Source organism: Sparus aurata, chromosome 3, assembly GCF_900880675.1.
Source record: "Sparus aurata chromosome 3, fSpaAur1.1, whole genome shotgun sequence".
Lineage (NCBI taxonomy): Eukaryota > Metazoa > Chordata > Actinopteri > Spariformes > Sparidae > Sparus > Sparus aurata.
In genome coordinates this window covers 17,336,652-17,360,794 of record NC_044189.1, presented here as the reverse complement: position 1 = coordinate 17,360,794, position 24,143 = coordinate 17,336,652, and the positions used below count along the sequence as shown (strand labels likewise).

The window sequence follows — 24,143 nt, the reverse complement described above, 5'->3', positions numbered from 1 at the left end:
TAACAAGTAGTGTAAGCGATTACAATTTAAAAATCAGTCATAACAATACAGTTACTATATCATGTAGCACAGTGTTGCTGCATTGCCAGAATACAATTTGTTGTTTGTACACAGTTGGCTGTCTTATGATGGTCTGTAAATGCGGCAGGTCAGAGCAGGCCACGTCGCCTGCTAGCCAAAAAGCTGACAGTTGGAGGATGAGGAAGAGACGTGTGTCTCTGTGAGTTTGTCTCAGTCAAACATGCAAAGAACACCGTGGTCTGTTGCAAACTTTGTGCGAGCAGAAAAAATGCTTTCAACTGAAAGATAACAAAATGTAAATTACTGAAGCATCTGATACGGCAGCACAGCAATGTGACAATTTGAGGAGTCAATGGACGGCGAAGCAATATGCACTGAGGCTTGACAACAGAGGCTGGATTTCAGAGCAGGACACTGTTGTGGAGGGGATGTTAAGTGGACAAGATGTGAAGAAGCTCGTTGCTGTTATATCATGGAGATGTTACTCAGGTTAAAGTAATATCGTCACATAAAAAGTAACGTAACTAATTACTTTTGTCGCCAAGTAATAAGTAAAGACAAGTAAAGTAATATCATTAATTTTTAACAGAGTAAAACCTAAACTAAAATTTGGCTGTGGCTCAGGGGTAGAGCCAGCATCTCGTTATTGGAAGGTACTGAACCCCTAAACTGCTCCTGGTGTGCTGGTCGGCACCTTGCATGGCATCCACCGCCATCGGTGTATGAATGTATGTATGAATTACCGTAAGTGACTTAGGACAAAAGCCTAAATGTAAATCTAAATCTAAAGAGTAACTCATAACACTTCCCGAGTAACCTGCCCAGCACTGTTGAAAATCACCAGCAGATTAACCAATAATAAAAACAACAGTTGCAACATAGCAACATAGTTAGGTATTTAACAGTTGCTTTCCACTGACCTGTCCAAAAGCCTGGAGAAAGATAACTGAATAGTTGTATGGTTGTACTTCACCAAATTAGAATTCAATAAAGGAAAGTATGCTGCGGTTATACCCTAACAATATTTTTGATAAGGGAGCATGTTGAGTCTGCTGCACACACTCCATTTGCTTATCAGCAGAGAGGGGCTTCCTGCCCGTCCAGCTACAAGAGATAACATTTTGGAAACGGCCCGCAGATAACTTGCTATGTGTGTCAGTAAGAGAGAAAGTATGTCTATAGTACCAACACATTGTTTCATACAATATGCAGATGGGACACACACCAAATCTTCTGTGGCATATTCAAGACCGCTGGGAACAACAACACACACAGGGAACTCAGGTGGGGCCTCTTAGTGGTAATTGAGGTTATCAATTATGAATGGGTAGAGCTAATTTTCATCAATTATTTATTGATTGCTTCCACTCTCTCCAGCTGTCATCATTGTGCGTGCAATTGTGTGCATGTGTGTCAAACCATTTGGGTCAGGGGGTGGGTGGGTGGTGATTTTAATTGGCACATGAGCTGCAGGTGGTCCAAGTGGGGAGCCTTTTACTGTGAGTTACAGAAGACACGCTGGTTCTGCCGAGCTCTGACTGGCTGTTTGAACGACGCAGGAATGTCAGACACCGAAAGAATCTGAATGAAATTTCCCCTGAAATGAGTAACGGCTTGTTGGATCGCACACACAAAAAGTGGACAGGTTGTGGCCAAACACAGCATTACATTTTTTGTTGTCTGGGATCATAATGAGATTTATCACATTATCAAAATACTTGCCTTGATTTGCTTTTTTAGTTATTGATTTAACATTAACTTTATAAATATAGTGTTAGTAAATGGTAAAAATTCCCAAACTCTTGCTCACCACAAATGGCTGACTATAAACCTGCTACAAATGCCTCCTGACTGAATGCCACAACGCTAAATTAACCTTCGTCAGCAAACTGGCTGCCCTGCGAGACATGACTCACATTAATACCGACAGTTTCATCAAGTTTCACTGCGTTCTTTAAACTGATTTTGGCTACATGTTTAACACTGCTTAAGTTGTTTCACAGTGTCATGCCTCCATGCTCATTAGCACTGTGTAGCGCACAGCAACCGTGTTTCCGACTGAAAAATACCTCAACTGGTAATGTGTGAAAAAGGATCGCCACCAGGTTTGGCATAAAACACAGAAAACTGTACTGCTCAGATGTCTTTTGCAGTGAAGGTCATATCTCTATACTGCACTGACGTCTCAACACAGTCCTGTCCATTCACAAAAAACATGCTCAACCTTCAAGTCCTTCTGTTATGTCCTATAAAATGACATAAAAGGTGTTGCGTGACAAGAATCTAAATACATTATATAAATCAAGAAAAAAGAGAGATTAGTCATTAAGGAGATAAAGTTTAGGCATGCGGGGACACAGAGCAATAATGAAAGACTGCAGTTGTATCAATATATATTTCAGTGTATGTGGTGTGTGGCAGTTCTCCAAATCCAAATTGACTTTTTTTTAATGTCACAATTTGTTTCGATAAAAAAGAAAAAAAAACCTCCAGCACTGATGGCTATGTTACTATCTGACTTGTTTCTATTTTCAAACTCTTCTTTAAAGACATAGGGGTATTTTACACCAGCTTGCTTTTTATCCAGGTGGCATTTTGCAGGTTAGGATGATGCAAGCTCATATGAAGTTCACCAAAAATAAAGATTCCAGAGTTCAACAAAATAGAAACCTTCGGGGTTTCAATAATAAACAACGAAGATAGAAATAAGTTCAGTTTGTTACAAAGGTCAGTTGCTCAAATCTGTCCCGAGCAGATGCTCATTCAAAAGAAATAAATAAAGGATTTCTGAAACATCTCTGACAGTGCAAAGCTAGCTGTGTACTGAGCACTGATATTAGCACTCTGAATTCATTGACCGGAGTTGAAAGCTCATGTCAATATCAATCAATAATCGATTGAAATCTCAACACCATTAATATGTGATTTTCTCATTGTGAGCTGCACTGGCTGCTCTGATAAGTAGCTGCTTAAATCGCATGAGCACATTTTGAAAAAAAAAACATTCTGTTACCCAGCTTCTCTCTCGCTCTCTCGCTCTCTTTCTCTCCCTTCACTCATTCTCCTATGTAACTCCACCTGTCAGTCTTCACATTTCTCTGTGACGTTAAGAAATTGACGATCAGTTGTTTTCTTTTCACAATTCTCTGAAAGACCATTGTTCTCTAGCAAAATCCTGACCCGTAAAGTGTCCAAAAATCTTAGGGTCTGTCAGTCAAAACTTTATGCATCACTCCGTTTCAGTATTAAAGCTTTCTTCCCTGCCAGCCCACTGTTTCTCACTGACTCACACACACAGAGTAGGCTACTACTTGTTAGAAAACGCAGATTCTGGCTGGCTGGCTGGACATGACGCAGTCTAACAGAGGGTATCAGGGCACCGTGGCATATGATTCAGGCCTACGTCATGAAACAGACCGTCGGTCAACAGCAGGTGGCATTTATGTTATACAACAGACCTAATAAACATTTCTGTCCTGTCAAATTTAAGTTGACGGCTGACATATTTTTTTTCTTCTGGAGGAACTGTGTCCGTGTGTACAACTCATAATGTTTGTGCACACTGATGCACATGTTGCTTTTATGTCTGCAGGGTGCATGCACATCTGAATGCAGGGAAAGGCACGATTGTTTCCTCAGAGGACTTGTACAAGCAAATGGTGACGCTAATGAACACTGGGGCTGGCGCTGATCCAGAAGCCAAGCGTTTAAAGTGGGGGGAGAGCATGAGAGAGGAACCTGTGAGTGAGCCTGGAGGAAGAGAAAGTGACAGAAAGAGACGGAGAGACAGACAGAGAGAAACAAAAGAGGGTCAGAAGTGACTCCGGGAAAAAACCCGATAAGGGATCTTCCCGTGTGAGAGCAGCTTTTTCCACACTGCAGCAGAATGGCGCAGGTCGGAAGTTACTTTAACAAGTTTAACGCGGTGTGTCTGTGAAAGACAAACACAGTGAAACCTCTGTGTGAATTGCAAAGAGAGACGGGGAGGGAAATAGAGAATAGCCACTGCCTGGGATTTCCTCCTTTAGGGATTACTAGGTGGGTACACTTACTGGACTGTGCAAACAGGAACAGAGCAGGGTGGAGAGAACATAATATTGATACAGTGCCATCGCAGAGGGGAGGCCATTGTGTTTGTGTGCTAACCGTCCAGAGACAAGTGCACACTTTTTCTACATTTGTCAGTGGAAAAAAAGTTGAGAAAGAAAACAGTTAATTCATTGTTGAAGCATTATTTAAAGGTGCAGTATGTAAGAATTGGGCTCTTGTCAAATTCAAACAAATCACAAGCCTTTCACCGGAGGAACTGCCATCAGCTAGTTAGCGCAGTTAGCCCTGCAGCTAGCAATAAAGACTAGGTGCTCGGAGCACCGGGGAAGTGTTAGCAAGCACAGAAGGTTTGGAACCGGGTTGAGTCTAGCTGGTTTACATTGCATAACCAGTAGATACTCTGCAACACAACAGAACACAGGCATCGTAACGTCAATCTTAGTTGATTTATTTCTAACAAGTATAACAAGTAAACAAGACTACAAATATGGCCAGACACTCAATGCCAACTTTCAGTTCTCCACAGATTTTTACACTTCATATTCTATGGACACATTTCAATCGATAACAGCATAAATATTGAGGTTCGATACCGGCTTCACTCCTTACTGGCAGCTACTCAATCATTAATGCTGCCTTCAGGCCAAAGGTTAGAGTTGTACTGTACTTTTTCACCACAGTCTACTCATTTAAAATGTCTTTCTCTCAGTTCATCCTCTCCTTTTCTCAAGCACACACATCTCGCCATACCATGCTGCTGTGCTCTGCTGCACTCCAGCAGCGTTTGAATGCCAGTGAGCACTCCTAACAAAGCAGCATCCGGCCCAAAGCCTCCCCAAACCCCCAGAGGATTTACAAGATCTGAAATCTGTGAAATAAGCACAAATGTTGCTTTAGATGCAAAGTCGGACCTCCAATAGATTTGTTTATTGACAGGGCTAACTGAACACTTCCATGACTGAAAAAAAACGTAACTCTTTTTGTTTTGTTGTTTCTGTCAAGGCTGCTTTATCGACCGTTTTGATACAGAAGGGTGTGCTGTGGAGGAAAATGGCTTAATCTGCTACCTGATGCAGTAAATGTGAAAATGTTTTATTTTTCTTCTTCTTTCCTTTTTAATAATATATTGTTTTAGTATCATTTGCACTCCTAATGTTTTATTTACATGCCAAACAATGTTGGGCCCAAAAGAAGAATAAATATGATGATTAAATGTCTGCATGGCAGGAGAGAAAACTTACATTTCCCCTGAAAAATGGACTTCCATGTTGAATTTGTTTTCCTGTCCAGAAAAAGCATTGGTGAAGCGAGATAATAATTAAACCACAGTATTGCAACTGGGCTCTAAATAGATTGGGAATCCATTTTTCTTTGGGCCCTTCCGCAGCCTGCTCAGATTGAACAGGTCTGAATTAGGGCTGCACAATTAATCGAAATATTATCAAAACTGCAATGCGGCCCTGTGCAATTTTCCCAATCACAGAAGATGTAATGTTGTGATAAAGGTAAAATGTGTGACACAACAACACTACAATAAAGTACTGCAGTACTGCAGAGAGGCACTGGCCTACAAGTCTTGTTCTCCAGATGTAATTAAACATATTTGTTCATCGTGATTTTAATACTGTAGTTTTTCAGTAATATTTGGAATAACAATTTGATGAAATAAAAACAAAATGATGAAATAATGATCCCAATTTTATCTTTGTTGTACTATATTGCACAGCTCTAGTTTGAACTGTGATTTGCCTGTCATAGTGTGCTGATATTCGTCGAACCAATTCAGATAGTGCTAACCCCAGACTAACTTTTAGTGCTGTTCTTAACACAGTAAAGCTTCAAAACTGCATTCATAATGTTGATATTAGAATTCTAGGTCAATATTTGATTGCTGCACAGCTGTTTTTTTGCATGCTGGTTTGGACAAAACCATCAATAGGGATTTCAAGACCTGGGAATGACACTCCACTACCTACTCCTTTTCTCAGAATCAACTCACCTTCACCAATCTAACAGCCAAATAAATAATTTTCATATAACTACAATAACAAAAAACTATTTCAGCTCTAGCACCATTATATTCATATTATGTATCTGCATTCACTTGGCGCACATCATGCATCACTTTGGGCTGGAAGATATGGCCTAAATATTATATTCTGATATTTTTGGACTAAATGTATATCTGGATACATGAAACATATATTGTTATATTGAACATCTCCTCAAAAGCACTTCATAACTGCCTGCACTGGGCGACCAAATCAAAAATACTGCAAAATATAAACACAATGAGATTTCTGATCAATAATCATCAATAATGTGGATACAATGACTAAGTGGTAAAAGACCAAGTTTAGAAAATGAAATGACTTTACTGTAATTCAGCCTTGAAAACCAAGAATAAACACTTATGACACATCACATTATAACCAAACTCTAAGACCATATATAGTGTGTTATTAGATGACAATATATTATTGATATTTTGCCTAGCTCTTCTGAATAGCTACACTACCGCAACATGCCTGTTAGTTCCAGCTTGTTATGGACATCATTGAGCATTTGACACTGAAAGTCAAAGAGAGAAAAACTCTAAAAAAAATGTAACATCTCAGGACTTAAAAGAACAATGTGAACCCTGCTGCTGCTCCCACATACACACACACAACTCTGTATAAAGTCTCTCTTTTTCTGGCTGTCACATTAACACAGCAGAGCCTGTCCATCCCCTCCTTGTTACTCTCTCCCCTGGTACACGACCAGTCAATTCCCAGTCATCTACCTCTCATCTCTTTGTTGTCCATAATTAGTAAGACAGTTACAAGGCCATAAAAGGGACGTCAACAGCTTACCCCGAGCAACACAATACACGAACAAAGCCCACCCATTGGTTAGCAGGAAATCTAGAGTCACACCTCAAGGACACACTGACCGACTATAAATCAGAGGGTAACAAAAGCTGGAAACATTTGTGGCTGCCTCCCATGTCTACTGACGGGCTTTCATTGAATAGCTGTGCAGGGAGAAAGTTTGCCGTTATCTGAGTCATTCTTTCTCCCTGCTTGTTGTCTTTCTCAGCTCTGACTCTTGGATTGTGCAGTTGTATGAATGTGAAGATAAATGGCGGCGTCTGCTGAAGAAAACTCCAGTTTACTCACAACAGATCAATCCGAATCCCCTCTTCCAACGGCAAAGTTGCGCCGTTCTTGTCATTTAATAAGTGCAAGAAATCCTTTCACAAACAAAGGCAGCGGGATGACAGTGAGCGTGAACAAGCTCATCCCGGAGGCCTGACGGGGCTTTTATTAATAACACATTGTCACCATTCATCACAATAACTGCCTGCTTGCAGAGTGTTATGTTGGTCTGCTTATTTGTCTAATTTGTATCTCTCATTCCTTTGAGCTTTAGCCTGCTGATGTGACTAACAACCTGAAAAGAACTTTCTGTTTTTCCAGAGCAAAAAGACTGAGAATTAAGATTATTTGAGATGGAGACAGAATCAAACATCACAGTCACACATTCAGCGTTAAGGTTAAATTCAACCCAAGTGTTTATCAAGGTCTTGTGGAGTACTACTGCATATGTGTAAAAAGTAGTATAAAGCCTTCTGTGGCTCAGAGGAAGCTGCTTTTAATCTGATAAATTGCCTCCAGTGATGTCACACAATGGCTGTTGCATTGTGGGTAATGTAAGTTGCTGTCCAATGGTCTTTTTTTTCCCATGCATTCTTCCTTTTCAAAACCTACAGATGTAAATGCACATTCTTGCTAAATCTGGCACTTTTACATTGAGTATATTATACTGATGTGCATTAACTTGCTCTGTCCCTGTCAAATAAACAAATGACATAAATAAGTTTAAGGGTCTCCACATGTGAGAAGCATTATGTGAGAAACATTATCAATCAATCGATGGTGACAGCGGTTATCTATTAGCTTGTGTGCAGATAGTATTTCCTTCACTGTGTGTATTTGTGCTTGAATAACCATGATTTGTATAACTTATGCAAGAAATAATTGGACAGTAGTTTGTGTGAAAAGAAAAAGAGCAGGGGCAGCGACACAAAACAACCGGTTTCACATCTCAGTCGTTTTTAATTCAGATCAGATGAAACCCTCTGCATTATTTTGTCTGAGTGAGTTTTTCGTGTTTGCCCTTGTTAATATGTGAAAAAATTCTCATACTTTGGTAGCCTCCGGTTTCGTCACTCCTGCTGCACAAACTCTACAGCACATGGATCAGGTTGTTAAAAATAAACAGGAAAAAGAACACTTCCAGGTCTCATTTCGGCCCATTACGGAACAAAGAGATCGTTGTTGCAGGGAGAGCTGCACCTGAAAGGACACTGAATGTTTGTACTCTCCCTGCTGATTTCTCCTGGAGTTTAACAGGGGGGTATTTTTTGTCTTCCACAGAATCTGTGAGTTTCTGTTCGGGTCTTTATTGATGCAAGGAGAGAGACGTGGCACGCTGTACGCTGGGGGACTGCGAGATGGAGAGGAAAAAAAAAAGCGTAAGAGGAAAGGGATGAAAGTCGTACTGAACATGCACTTTAATGGGCGAGCAAATTCCTTCCAAATTGGCCGCGAGCAGACGGGAGTTTGATGCCGCACTGGACGCCAGCCAGCCTGGGGAAGCGGTGCGGGGAGATGAAAAGAAAGACAAGGGAGTCAGGAGGAGAGCGGATACAGATAGACAGGGAGAGGTGAGGGGAGCGAGAGAATAAAGAGGAGGACGTGTCACGTCTACATCATGTCTTGTTTCTTCCTCACTGTGTACCTAACACCATATTCTCTCTTTCAAATTTCCCTCCCTTGTGACTCATTGTCTTCGCCTCCGCACCTTCATATAACTCTCCTCTGGCTGTCTTGTGTGTGCGCAGTGCTCCAAGTGTGGTCCCTGGAGCCAGGTTGCTGCACTACAGTACTGTGAGATACCGTACACTAGCAGCTTGTGATGTTTAAGCTGCATCCTTCGGGGTTTACTGTAAATCCATGTACACAGAATGGTAAAAATAAGGGAAAATAAGACCTGCTGCGCCATCCCACTCTTACTCAGAAAGCGTATGCCCTTTCATTCCCAATGAAATGAGTACATTTATAGGGTCATAATGTCAAGTGAACAACGCACACATTGACAGTTACTTCATGAACTGTTCTGAATGAATACGGCTAGTTTTTCTAGACAAAGAGTTGTTCACCAGTTGGTCATCGCTGACCAAAAACATGCCAGTCCGCTGACCAATTGTCGACCCGTACTCTGTAACAATGAGTCACTAGCAATTGTAAGCTGCACTCATTTTATGCTCTTTCAGCTGCCTACAGACACAAAGGTAAGAGTTACTGAGTCAGCTAATGGGAGCAGAATGAAACTTCTCCGGCGCACCTTGTTAAATTAGAACCACAAGGTAGCAGTTCAATTTAGCATAAAGGCTGAGCTGAACCATATCCATACGTCGCCCTGACTGGTCGTGCATTCTTTGGGAATTAGATTGCATATGCAGAAGCTATTTTTCATTTAGAAACCTTTCGCACACACATACCTTCAGAGAAATAAGTACATGCACGCGCACGCACACACACACGCACACACACACACACACACACACACACACACACACACACACACACACACACACACACACACACACACACACACACACACACACACCACAAGCTGTTGAGCTGAGTTAATCTTTATACAGCTTTTAAAACCCAAAAGAGTAAGCACCTCACCAAAATCCCTAAACTTGGGAGAGGTAATAGAAAAAAGCAGAAACTGGAAAATTTTGCTAAACTTTTTTGCTCTGACTTGATTGCTCAGTGTATTGCAATGTGTGACACCAAAAATGACACCATCTGCTTATAGAGATGTTCTCAGTAAGCCTCGCTTTCACTATGCTATCTGGTCTGCCAGCAGGTCTCAATTTTCCCGCAAAAATGAAGGTCTGCCATTGTGCAAGCAAAACAGGAGGATGCCTTGTTTTCCATGGTCGCTATCCCCAGGTAGAGGTAGAACAACTTGAATACTGTGGAACAACTGGAGAACTGTGGAAACTCTACACTGCTGATGGAGGAGGCCAAGAAGGTGAAGAGAGTGGGTGAAAGAAACCGAGGTAAAACAAGAGTGAACGGACGGGCATTCACTTGATGGAGAGCTCCAGTGTTTTGTCGAAGTCTGTTCCCTCGTTGAGGGAGTGTTCACCCTTAACACCAGGACTCAAGACAGCTCAGAACTGGCATACTTTCTACTAGCTGAGAAAGTAGCAAAACATGCCTACTTATTAATACAACCAGGTGTTCTACTTCACTGTGTAACAGAATGAGATCGAAGGTTTTATGCCTTGTCTATTTCCGCTTAAAAGGCAGTAAAGAATTTTGCAGTTATTTAAGTGCTTTATGGCTATATAAGAAGACGCACAGTAAGGCTGTATGGATGCACACGTTTTAACAGCTGCTTAAAGAGATTTAAAATTTGTATTCACTTGTCAGTTTGTTTGTGTGTGTATGTGTGTACGTGTGTGTGTGTGTTGTGTGTGTCTGTGTGAAACTAGAGAGAAATTAGAAAGTGAAAGTCTGTCTTATCAGCGCAGACAGACTATGCTTGTTGTAATGAACTACATAGAAAGCACCAGCGTTATGCTCCTCTGAGTCCTTTCCCGGGACAACTGACCTAAGATCAGTCTGATTCGAGGCCTAATTTAGGCTCCCCAACTGCCAGTGATAGCAGCCTGTACAATACGTCTGCATGCAACTAGCAAAGCCCGCTTTTCCTCTCTCTACTTCCACCACTTGGACACACACACACACACACACACCCCTATAGAGTTGAAGCACCAAACTTTCTTGAGATAAAGATGGTGAGGGCAGCGATTTGGCAGTCATAACCATGGCCCCACAAGGGTGATTGAACATAGTTGGTTTTGCCCAGTAAGACAAATAATTCCAGAGAAAAGATCAGTGTGTGCCTATACGAACACAAGATAACAGGGATAATACCAGCTGATTGCCAAGGAGGGGAGCAGAGGGGGGACAAGGGCACAGAGGAGGTGATGGATGTGGGAAGACTACAGAGGCCAACAGACAAGCTGACAGCCATGTAGCGTAGTGAAGCTACTGCCAACAAACACATCAGCATCCCTGTGTATTTATGCCCCGAGGGCAAACCTCTCTGTGTGCTTACGTCTCTTTGAGACCTATTACTGAACTTTAACTGCTGTTGCATGAGAACACTACTTCAGATTTCTTTTTCTCACCATAATTATCACAGCGTGAGTTTTTGATAGCAGTATATATCTTCTAACACAATGAGAAAATAGCTGTTAAACATATCAGAGCACTTCAAGGCACAAGCCCATCTGCTGATTATCGTGAAGAGCAACTGGTAAAACATCTGGTCAGTGAAATTTTAGAAATATTTGTGAAGAAAAACCCAAAGATATCCGTTTCATATGGCATGAAACTGAGAAAAGCAGAAACAGTAAAACTTACAGTTTAGGTGCCCTTATGTAATTCTGGACAATAATGTTAATTGTTTAACTGTAAAATATATTGCCCTCATCACATACGTTTCTTCCACGTAACAGCAATTGAGGGAGCACTGCACAAATGTGTGTTGTATATACATTCTGTATATATAGAAATATCCGCAAATAGATCAATATCTTAATTTTGTACTCCCCAAGCATCAGCCCCAAGAATCCAGGATCCATCAGGCTCTTGAACTTAAAAGAGGACAATGTATTCCTGTTGCTTTAACAGTTTATTTCTGCTTCCCCAGGTGGAAAACAATAATTAAATTAATTATATGGATTCAATAAATTATGCCATTGAATTATTTATATTTCAATTCTGCTACAGGGCTCAGTAATGGTTTGTTTCTTCATGCCTCAGGTCATTTCAAAGATAGCATTACCTTTTATTGGGAACAGTAAGTCTTCCTAAGTGTATGTTAGCAGTAACAGTTTGGCGGAATTGGTGATGTATCGTTGCTCAAGCAAGCTGTATCTAAATCGCCATGTTTTCACGTTTCACTCAAAGCTGTCAGAGATGTGATGATGTAATCCACAGAGCCAGATTTCACTTTGTTTGACTAGAGTCTGAGCGGTGGATAGACAAAGTAAACATGGTGGGTGAGGAAGCGGGGGGACACGTGAAAAAGGTTACAGATCAGAAGACAAGCACATGACACGAACCTTGGCCTGCTCGGCTCGTGCGTGCGGAGGCAGACGTAGAGAAGTGGGGGGCGTACCTGCACGCGGATACAGAGACGAGAGCTGACGGACAGTAAGGACAACCTGAACGGGGCCAGCAGTTGAATGAGTTTGGATTTTTATCAGATTGTACCTCGTTGGAGTTGTATGAGAAAAGGGCAACATTTGGCCTTCAGGCTTTGCCTCAACAATCACAGCTGACATTTGAATATGTGGACAGGCAGATTGAATCCGAGGCAAACATCAGCGAGAAGGTTAGAGCTAATGAATTAAAGCTAGCTGCGTCCTGGTGCGTTTAACCAGCTACTCAAGAAAGACAATGACCAAGAACCGGACTAAATCGTGTAATATCAGACAGACTTCTGTTGTAGATTAGATTATGGAAAATGACAAGCTTGCAAGTTTCTCTTTGTATCAAGCAGCAAAAAAAGCTGTAGCATGACACACATGGCACATCCTGTGAAGTGACTATTTTGCACACGCGACCCTGGAGCTCAAACAATGCCCTGGTCGATACTAACACATCTACCTGCGTGCTAGTCACAGTAGTAGTGTTTGAAATCTCAAATCCCTTTTGTATATAAAATGACAAATCTGTCCAGACATTCAATGCCAACATTTGGTACTTGATAGTCTCCAATACTTTGTGTTATAGGAATATTTCTGTCAGCACTAAATGAGTATAGAGGATTCAATTCAAAGCCTTAGCGCCAGTGCATGCCAGTCACATTTCGTGACTAAAAAGCCTGTTAACTTCACATCACAAGCAGTGAAAACACAGACCTCAATCAGATTTCTACTTCTTTTATTTGTAGGCGCTCAAGTTAGAAACATGATGAAATATGGCTTCACTCTCACTGTGAACAATCACAAGAAGTCTTGGGGCCGGAAAGGGGTCACACATAGGCATTGCAGTCTAACTTGTAAGTTAGCGGAGACAGTATTGTGGTCCTGGGCGCTGTTCCAGCCAGTGTTACGAGGCAACCTCTTGTTTACAGAGAGATTTTGCTAGGCTATGTTCCACTATCTACATTATTCAGTGAATAAAACAGTTAATGTGCGTGTAACAATGATGTAATTAAACTTCTGTCTTCAGGAAAACGACTTTTTAGCAGCAAATCACAACACTGATGTTGTACAGGCATGCTCTGTGTGTGTTGAGAGAGAGCAATGATGAGAGAGATGGTAAGTATGACGCTGGTTGAAGCATGTTCTGTGCTCCTGTGACCAACATGACATGCCAAGGCCGCGATGTCTGCATAGTTGAATAGCACTGGAGTAGAGAAAAGACAGCCACTGAAACACTGTAACACACACACACACACACACACACACACACACACACACACACACACACACACACAGCTTGCAGTCAACAGAGCACAATACCGCTTTTCATTCCTTCTTGCTCACGTAATTCTCTGGATAGAAGGTTGGAGGGAGGGAGACGGAGACAGACAAAGAGAATGTCGGGGGGGGTCAACCAAGGAGAGGAGAGATGTGCCCTGAACGCAACGTGACTGCCAGGTCAAACTCCCTCCGGCTGTCTTAACTGTTCACCTGCCCCTTCTCAGGTGTACCCGGGGATGCATCGAGGAACGTACTGTGGGGGTCAGCCTCAGATACAGAGCTCCCCGAGGCTGTGGCTCGGCCGGGCCATGAGACCTATATGCACCGAGCTTTTCATGCTGTGGCAGTGTCTGCTCTGTGCCCTAGCCAGAAATAGAAATAGATGACTTACTTGAATATTATTTATTTTCTTGTGCAGTTAAGACTCCAAATGGGTATACTACCTGAGGTCAATGCTTTATCTGAGTTCCATACTAAAGCAATACTCATCTTAATTCTGTGTTCTGTTTGAGGAATATAACACATTTTTCAACAAAGCCTATTTCCATTTTACAAAAATCTGCCACATTTCTCAGTGTGTCAGTGTTTTATGGTTAAAGGAATAATTAAACATTTTGGGAATTACCCTTGTTTGCGTTCTATCTGAAGCTGCACGCTTCCCACTACATGATTGTAGCACTGATTTTCCACCCAACAACAGTTTCTGGAGACTGGCAACAAAAGCCCCCAGATCACTCCCAAATTGGCGCTCGATCGCTGCTTGTGAACAGTTCAAAGACACAATCTGAGAGCTCATCGATGCCTCACAGAATCCTAAAACATCTCAAGCATGCTAAATATGTGGTTTTGACAGTGACAGATAGGAGAACCATGCAACAAGCGACAGTCAATGAATGAAGACACAGGCTGGGGGAGAGGAGTGGAGAAGAAGGGACGAAGAGACCACCTGCGCAGCAACAAGCCAGAAAACGTAGCGTGAAGACCAGATAGACTTGTCGGGGATTCCTTTCAAGCATGTGTGACTCCTGCTGCCGTTGCCTTGTGGTATGCAAACCACAATGGCGTCAAGATTCTTGATTACATGACTGAAAGCTGTGTGGTGTGAACAGTACAGTGATCTGACGACTTGGAAATACATGAAGTGTGACCAGGGCAATCTGGTGAGAAGACTGATACCACTTTCATGTCTACACGGCTTTTGGAAAGGTTGCATCACAATCAGCGCATTTACAGGAGGGATTTAATATCAGAGATTGGCTCTCTCTGCAATCGATGGGAGGGGAAGAGCGAGGGCTCACTGTACACACAGCAATCGATATGAATAGCGTTGTTCTCTGAGACGGTTAAAAAAAAATATATAAACATAAAATTCTTAATTGGGTTTTTTCTGCTAGTTTCGGTGTGGGAGTGGGAGGGTCTTTTTTTTCTTTTTTCTTTTTCTTTCTATCTGTATTCTCTGGTTGTCATGTGTTCTTGTTTCAATTTGAAAAACAATAAACATAATAAAAAAAAAAAAAATCTTAATTGGGTCGACCAAATATATTTGAGCGGCTGTAAATATACCACGACGGCCCGCCTAAGTACATCTTATGTGTGGGCAACACTGTATTTACAGTGTTAGAGTCTAGAGTTATGTTAGCCACTCCAAGACAGGAGTATCTCCAAAATGTTGACCTAGTAACGGTTCCTGATGCCTGTATAACACTACAAAATATCTGAAGGAGTGAAAAAGACTGATGATTACAGTTCAAGCACTGACTCTTCTTTTCATTCTTGGTACAAAACTGAGATTTCAGCTGCTTCTGCTCTGCTTTTTCACGTTCAAAGGAATAGCAGTATTTGCTTAGTAAACTGTCGTATCTGTGCTCTTTGCAGTTAAATCTCTGCAGGTGACCGTGACTTTCGCATTAAAGCTGAGGTGGCATCTAACCTTTGGGTAGTCGGCTGAATTGTTCGCTCCCGGCTCTTCATATGACTCACAGCGCGGAATACGTGTCAAAAACTGTACTCTTTCTCTCCTGTTCTGGCTTTTTGTCGCACCACGGCACGACAACGAGTGCTGCTGCAGTGTGCATCATCACTTTTTTGTGTGCAAGGAAGTCAAAGCTTGGTCAGATTAGCTGACTCACCAAGGAGCCCCTCGGATTTAATGAAAAATGCAGATATGTTTTCCTGGACAAAGCATTTAAACCAATTTAGCAATTAGTATATCAATCAAAATGTGATGCTGACAGTGCAGACTTGCTTCACAAGTTTATTTTGGCTGAGCCTTCAAAACAATGTCGAAAGCAGACTTCTTTGAACAGAATATAAATCAAACAACTATGCACGCCAAATGCTGGTTGTGTTTCTTAAACAGATTTCGAAACTGTGCTGCCAGTCGCTTCTCCCTCAACTGCTTGCCTGTGAAGAGCGGCTGGCTCTTTGTTACAGCGATCTGACAGTCAATCGTCTCCGCCTGCCCACGTGTACGCAGAGGAGCCAAGAAGAAACAACAGAATAGATTGTAAGGTTGGCACGCGGTAGACAAAACCAATAAACTCAGCTCATATTTTCCAAGGGACCATTCACTGTCAAATAAACGACAAATATAATCCCACTTATTGCCTGGTATTACAGCTTGGCGTCGATCCTTGGTGCTCTGCCACGGTTCAGGCGTTCAGAGCCTCTCTGAAACCTCTTAGAGATGGCTTTTCAAATAGAGGGATGGAAACACCGCCCAGGGTTTCCAGATTACATATTTGTGATTGTTTCACATGAAGAGAAGTATTCATCTCCGGGGCTTGGCAGCAGACTGGCCCTACCACTCATGTGCCATGGCAGGGTTGTGTTTCCGCTCAGGGAGCAGAAGCTAAAACGAAAGCAGAACAGGCTGTGCACTACCTGGTGCTCCATCACGGCTGTCTTGAAAATAATGGGAAATCTATCAAGTCTTAAGTGGGCCTGCTGAAGGTGCTGAGCGGAGAGCTCTCCAGAGTCACTCTGACCTGTGCTGGTTGTAGTTTACCGTTCGACAAAGTTTTGACAAGCGAAATCAAATCAGTCTTTATTAAACCTGTCATCCTTTATCAGTAATGCACATAATACACTGTTATTGAAACACTCGGTCCGCATGAAAGCCGTACTTCATATCTGAGTGGATGTATTACCCATTCGAGTAACAAAAACGTATTACGGGACCTCACTGACCTGGTTTGTTAGTGCACTGACAGTAACACACAATCTACAGTGTAATCAGTCAGGCTGATGTGAGGTGCAGGAAGCTTTGAGGAACTAGCAGCAGCTGATAAGAGAGAATGACAAACCTGGGAGAAAAACAGACGGACAGCTGTGATGGAGAGATAGTCGGGCGGAGTGGCAGAGGGCATACAGTAAATAAGGAAAGGGGGTGGACAGCTAAGACGGCAAAAAAAAAACAAAAAAAAAAAAACAGAAGGCATGGCTGAGAGGAGCTGCAGAGGGAACGAAGCCAAATGTGTCTTTAAAAGTTTTAAGGTACTGTAGAGGGAGCTGGTAAAGAAACTGCTCTCTTTCAGTAAAGAGAAATAACACCGGAATAGACCAGATGAGACGGTGTGAGTGAGAGCGGCCACTGATTTATTGGGCCTTGCTGGGGGGTAGACAAACAAAACAAGGTTGTGGATCAATTTTTGCTCTGTTAACCAGAATCCAAGGTTAACTAAGATGGGAAGGGGAGCAGAGGGGGATCGATCTCGACCGTTTGCAGAGCACCAGTCCATGACACAAACTAGTGTTGTGGTTCAAAGATCTGTCTTCTCTTTAAAACCCAGTTGCTGTTGGGGCGAGTGGTGACTAAAAGAAATATCATACCACAATTAATCTTTTGCCAATACTGAATTCAACACAGCAGAGAGGCACTTATCAAAAGCCTCCGACTATCATCCATCTAAAAATTATGAGTCTATAATCTAACAAATTCACCTAACAGCACTTCTAAAGCTAACAACTTAACACATTCTATCGTACTTGATTCATCGATGCTGAAACTAAAAGTTTAAAAATGTAAAGTTGTAGTTATAAATGTACCAGACTATTTCATGGCAGCGACAGCCCATTGTTCTGACAGCCAATTAATCCTAAAACAAAAGTCCACTGCTCCACAGGCCCATTGTTCCAATATCCACTCAGGGAAGTTTTATGCCCTTAATATCTTAAGTGTATTTGAACTAGCAGGAAAGGATGAAGACTCTTGCAGGTGACCTTCATTGTTGTAGTCAGGTGACCTTCACCGTCATGTCACAATAATAAATGTGGTTGATGTTGTTAACAAGTCGCTGTTTGGTTAGGTTTAGGCATAAAGACTACATGGTTAGGCTTGGGCAAATATCATGGTTTGGGTTAAAATAAGTATGTTAGTGAATAAGGGTGTCACGATTTCGATTTTAAATCGAAATCGATCGAAATTAAGTCACAATCTCGAACTTCGAATAAAAAATGCTGCCACGCTCCCATGTCACGTCCGGTCTGCTTGCCGACTACTAGCTACTCTTACAACAATGGCAAAGATGCAGGAGACCCACAGACCGTCGCCCATGTGGAAGTACTTTGGATTTCTAATGAGTTATGTTGATTACATTCGCGTTGTCGACAAAAAAGCCACAGTTTGCAAGCTCTGCAGAAACTAGATGTCAGGTTATTTTCTTTAAGTTTCAAATTGACTGAAGATATAAGTTATTGTTACATTATGTTGTTAATAAATGTTTTAAATTTGACAATGTAGTGTGGTACATTGCGAACAAAGGTCAGATATTATATTGGATAAAAGTCTAGTCTAAAAATCGCATAGGAACCTGTGCTTTAAAAAAAAATACATGTAAAAATCGAGAATCGAATCAAATCGTGACCTTAGAATCGAAAATGTAATTGAATCGAGGATTTGGAGAATCGTGACACCCCTATTAGTGAATGATAACACAGTGTGTATTTTTGGAAGCCGTGGGTATTTGGTTTGGGAACAATGGTCTGTCTGACAAATGAGCTTTCCATTGGGACATTGTTCATACTGTTATGACGGTCCATCGAATCAATGGCGCTGCAAGTTCTCGGACAGGCAGAGTGATTTCAAGAATTTAAACGGATTAAATGACATAAACATGTTAAGTAGCTTGAGTTGCAAGTGCGAAGGCTGGATTTTTTTTTGCCAGGCGAGCTGTTTCCAGTTCTTGTGCTAAGCTAAGGGGCTCCTGGCTGTAGTTTCACAGACGTGAGCGTGCTATCGATCTTTTAATCTCACTCTCGGGAGGATAGCACAAAAGTTCAACTACCTTGTATGTGGAACGACGCATTTTCTTTTAAAATTTCTACAGTCGGGCTGACAATTTTCTAGTGTGGGCATAAAAAGTGAATAGTTAACCTCGTTAAATATTTAGTTCATGTTGTACACATAAACATAATCTGTAAAACATTATTTTCAAAAGCTTTCATTCTACCAAGAGAACCTGAAAGGCTGTAGTTGAAAGGGATCTATTCAGTTCTTGTTTTGAGCAAAACACAATACTGGGGAGATTCTGCTGTCAAATAAATAAAACAATAAATGAAATATGCTTCCCAAAGTATTTCATTAGTGTAGCTCCAGCCTTTATGCTGGGAATGGGCTCGACTGTTTCTTGCTAGTGTGTGGGTGGTGATAATAGCGAACGCACCTGGAATGGTGAGGATCTGCCGGCAGCTGAATACCACCAACAACATCTCCTTTTCTCGGTGTAACAAACAGTTCACAGGCAGCAAACAATCAAAACATGCATGTACTGGCTTATCTCAAACAGATGTAAAATACTATGCAATGCCTCAGAAACCCCATCAGTTGAAAAATAGCCGGCAGGCGAATCATACTCGAACTGAGTACTGCCCCAGAGTGTGCAACAAATCATGTCAGAAAAAAACCCCACACACACAAGATGCTGACAACACACACATTTTTTTTACTGGTATCAAACTGTTTTTATGCGAATCTCACTGTTATCATACTGAAACTAAAAAGGCCAGCCTGACAGTGCATCTTCAAACCAAGCAAGCATCCACAAAACATCCAGGGCATCATATTAAAGATGTCTCTGGACCACACAGCAGGGCAACGCAGATGAGATCCCACCCTATTTGGAAAATGTACGCTGTATGCAGTTACTAATTTCTCCGAGCTACACTGGGCTCTCAGTCCTCACAGATCAGGTTGTTTTGCAGAGACGTCTCCTTCGTACTTTTGCCTGGGAATAAATCTTTTACAGGGATATGGTAGTTGTGTAATCTGGCAAGGGCACAAACAAAGGAAGCAACAAACTGCAGAAAAAACACTGAGACATTAAATATTGCATCTACATGTGAGGTCTCGAATCCCTCCATCAGGTTCAGCTGCTCACAACATTGAGGGGAACTTTTTAGAGCTTTAAAACAGCCTCTGCCCGGATAGTAAAGTCATATTTGATTTCACTAATTGGATGAGACTTGCAGGTCTGTAACAGAATATTCATAGGACTGTATATGGCAAGGGGTTACAATCCAGGAGAAGAAGAAGCAAAGAAAGCAGACAAAAACAATTCGGTGAAAGGTTTTGATCACCGACATGGCCTTTTGTTCATGTGCATAAACAGGCAGAACATTTGCAATTAATGAATATCTATAACCGTCAGTTTCAGTGCGCGGTATTCCAGCTCCACAAAGTCATCCATGAAAACAATTTTCTCCTACGAGTTAAGTTAAAAAATTAAGATCATTCTCACCTTGTGAGACAACACACCTTCAAAAGAAAGAAAAAAAAAGTTGTAAAACATTTACATAGGCGAGAACAAATCTCTCTCTGTGAGACCTCTGAATGCTGCCAAAAAAACACAATATGGCCCAGAGCACTGACTGTTCCAACTTTGTTCCTGCTATCTAACTCCAAACTTTGATTGTCCCCCTCAATGATTTCTTCGTGTGGTTGAAACTTGATATGAAAGCGCTTCAAAAGAGCATACTCCAGTTTCTGATGAGGCTCTACTGTATTTTTCTATCTACTTTCCAATTACCTCAGTATCGATCTCTTGGCCGCTGGTGAAGATTGACGAGTACCTGCCTAAAACCCAAAGAGGCGGATCTGTTAATCGACGCAGCCTCGCCAGACCCATCATCACCTCATACAATTTAGATGAAAGTCTAATCCAATATCAAAAATCAATATCTGTGGCGGTTTTTAAAGCAACATTATGAAGAAATTGGCATTTTGTGAGCTTTGGCACCCTCCACAGTTGTTGAGTGCACCTCCATTATCGTACACACAAATCCCACGTCTTTAACAATTTGTCAGATGTAATGTGGGTGCTAACTTCAAACAAAGCTCATTACGTCATGACGATGTTAGGTCTTGAAAACTTACATGTTGAAGTAAACATGTATGTAATGCTGTGATCCTACCCTCTTACTGAAGTTACTTAGTGCAGAAACAAGTGATAGGAGTGCAGAGACAACATTCACCCTATTACAAGACACTGTTCCATCAAAATGATTCTGAGGCTGTTAAAAAGTGACATAATGATGCTTTGATGTGGGTACAATTGCTAAAAACAAGCAATTGACTCCTTTCCCATTACCAGTAGATGAGTTTGTCTTTCACGTTTTTTTCTGGTGGGTCACCTTCAACGTCACAAACTCGCTGGAAAACAGGGAATAGTCAAAAGCAACATAAAGGCCAGCGACAATGTGGTGGTTACTTTGTTAAGATCTTTTAAGCCAGTCTTTCTTTCAAACTCATCGCCGACTGAATGTACCTGACTCAATGTTTGAGCTCCAGTATTACGCGCCAACATCCCTCACTGTAGCGGACGTCATAGAATTGCGCCAGAAAAGGGGTAAAAATGACTGTTTCCATCACTGCCCATCAGAACTGGAGCTTATAAATACCTGAGTAATCAAGAGTCATGTACACCTTCTCACTGAAGATAAAAGCCAGATGTTCATAGGTGTTAGTGGGTTTTCAATCCAGTGTGAAAGGGCCCACAAGGCAGTACCCTGAGAGTAAAATAGCAGTGTCGGAGATCTCTAAAACTCTTAAAAAAGCATTAGTCAGTCAGTCTCAAGGATGCAACAGCCATTGCTCAAACATTTGTCCCGGAGTCACTTTCTCGGATGCAACGTAACGTGACGATGACTGGCTGCTCCACAACCCGGAGGTACGAACACAACAACCGAGCCACTGGCGAGTCGCCCCCCTCAGGTTGTCTTCATACTGAGCAGTGTTTAATGACTGGGTAATTATATAAAGTCCTCAACAGGATAATCCTAACTGCTTGCCAACTCAGCCTCGAAAACATTCCATCAGTCATCATGATGGGTAATTACAAGTAATGGACAAATAATAGTGTGCAGTGAACAGTGTGTGAAAGTGGCTTAACCAGGCTCTGTGACAGCCTCCCACAGCGATAGCATGCTCTGCAGAAAAAAAAGAACGACAGCAGTGGTTGCTTTGAGGACGCTGACCTACTACACCTGACAAAAAGGCACTGGCTTGTTTCTGAATTAATACAGCTTGTTTTTCTAAAATGAATAAGCAAAGTGACAATGAAAAATGGGCCCTGTTTCTTAGACGCCTATTGGAGCCCAAATCAAATCAGAACAAGTGTCTGAAGAAATAATCTGAAAAGCTACCTTGAGGATTTCTGCCCTCCCAGGTTTTCAGCCACTGGATTTTTTTTTTTTTTTTTTAGATGAAAGGAGGGAGATGAGAAGATAAGATGTCAGGTGTGGAAGAAAGTCAACATGAATGCAAACTATCCCCAGAGCAAGACAAATCCTTACCCAGAGGGAGGGGAGGAGGGGGGGGGGGTGATGTTATATGAATGCTGTCTTGAAGGTTTGACATTTGAGAAGAAAGGGACTTTAAAAAGTGAACGTTAATAAATCAATGAATGGTGTCAAACCAAACATCAAAACCCTCAATGCAGAAGGGATAGCGGCTAAGCGGGATGACTCATTGATGAAAGTGGTGAGGGAGACGAAGCAGGCGAAGTTCAAGCCCTCGGGGGTGGGAGAGCAACTAACTCACGCATACCAGCCAGTATAGAGTGCATAAAGGTCTCACCCTTTGAGACTCTGACTTTTGACCTGAGCCGTGATGCTCCTATAAAGATACAGACACGATTTTCAGACAGCACTCACACGATAACACATTGTAGGAGCTCGAAATGTGAGCTGGGTACAGGAATGCAGCCCCCCCTCCCCAGATTTCAGACTGCATAATGGCCTGTGTTGTGACTCTCTCACATTCATTGGGGGCTTGGGGACCAATGCTTTCACTACACTATAACTACCTATTGAAGTTCCATTCAGGCTCTTTCAAAACCTCCAAAACCATTATGTGAATCTGTGCCAGGAAACTTGACACACACAAGCACAACAAATAAAAATAAAGTCCCTCCCATAATAAACACTCTTAACAGTTAATTCTCACATCCGAACACAGGTAAAGTTTTCAAATCATCTGCAACTCCAAAGCTCCTTTAAGACCTTCAGATAACAGACACGCTTGAACGTCCAGAACAACCGGAACATTATTTATAGAAGGTGAGTGACTTTAACTTATTTATAGGGGTCGGCACTGTGAGTGTGTTTAAGTAGTGCACCCACACTGGGCTGTGTTTTACCGGCTGACTGGCCCCCAGCTGTCACCCAACGGCTGCAGTCACCCAGAAACAGTGACAAGATGAGAACACCCTCACCATACTGATAGGTATCGGCTACTTTCAGGCTATCGATCAAGGACGACTGCAGTAGGCCTGGACAATAGGAGAAAAATATCATCTGAATGTGATGTTGATAGACTTTTGCGAGGCCAATTTAAATGGCAAAATAACTTTGTTTATACTCAAACCATAAAATGGTATGCTTGTAGGCAAACAGCAACTACAAGGAAACTGGTTTTCAAAATTGGACGATTTGAAAATGCTGTCTTCTGTTCACACTTGCTGTTACGACACTGAAAGCTGTCATTTGAAACGGCAACTTCAAAATAGCCTGTGAAACTGTGTCTGCTTTAAATATCGCTCTGTGCTGCACTGTATTTGAGAACAAAACCTGTTTGTTCATGAACAGCGTAGCACCTCTGCGCAATCGTATCAGCATCAGGTTAAAATGATTTCATCCTATTCTTGGTGTTAAGTCTTTGCACAATGTGTAAGATCCAATCTGCTGACGATTGTGCTTTCAACACTGCATTGGCTTCCAAAAACATTTCCCCTGAAGATATGTGACGGTCAGACAAAAGGATGGTGAGAATACCATCATGTTGATCGCTCTCAAGTATTGAATGTCAAAAGAAAAGGGACAGCCAAATCTGGCTGAGCTGGTTACACGCCGTTCCTGTTACTGTTGAGAAAAGGTGCAGGGCTGAGGATTATGTCTCAGTTTACAGCACCGAGGAAAAAAGGGTAAAAGATCCTATGAGAAATGGTAAGGCTGAACTTTTCACTACATGTAGCCAGTGGCTAGCTTTTCAGCAGGTGGCGAAAATAAT

At 41.9% G+C, this 24,143-nt stretch overlaps 1 protein-coding gene across 2 annotated transcripts in view; it reads right to left on the bottom strand.

Annotated features, from left to right (window-relative positions):
- ctnnal1 (catenin (cadherin-associated protein), alpha-like 1) overlaps positions 1–24,143 on the bottom strand; it is a 59,025-nt gene that overhangs the window by 25,743 nt on the left and 9,139 nt on the right. The window lies entirely within an intron of this gene.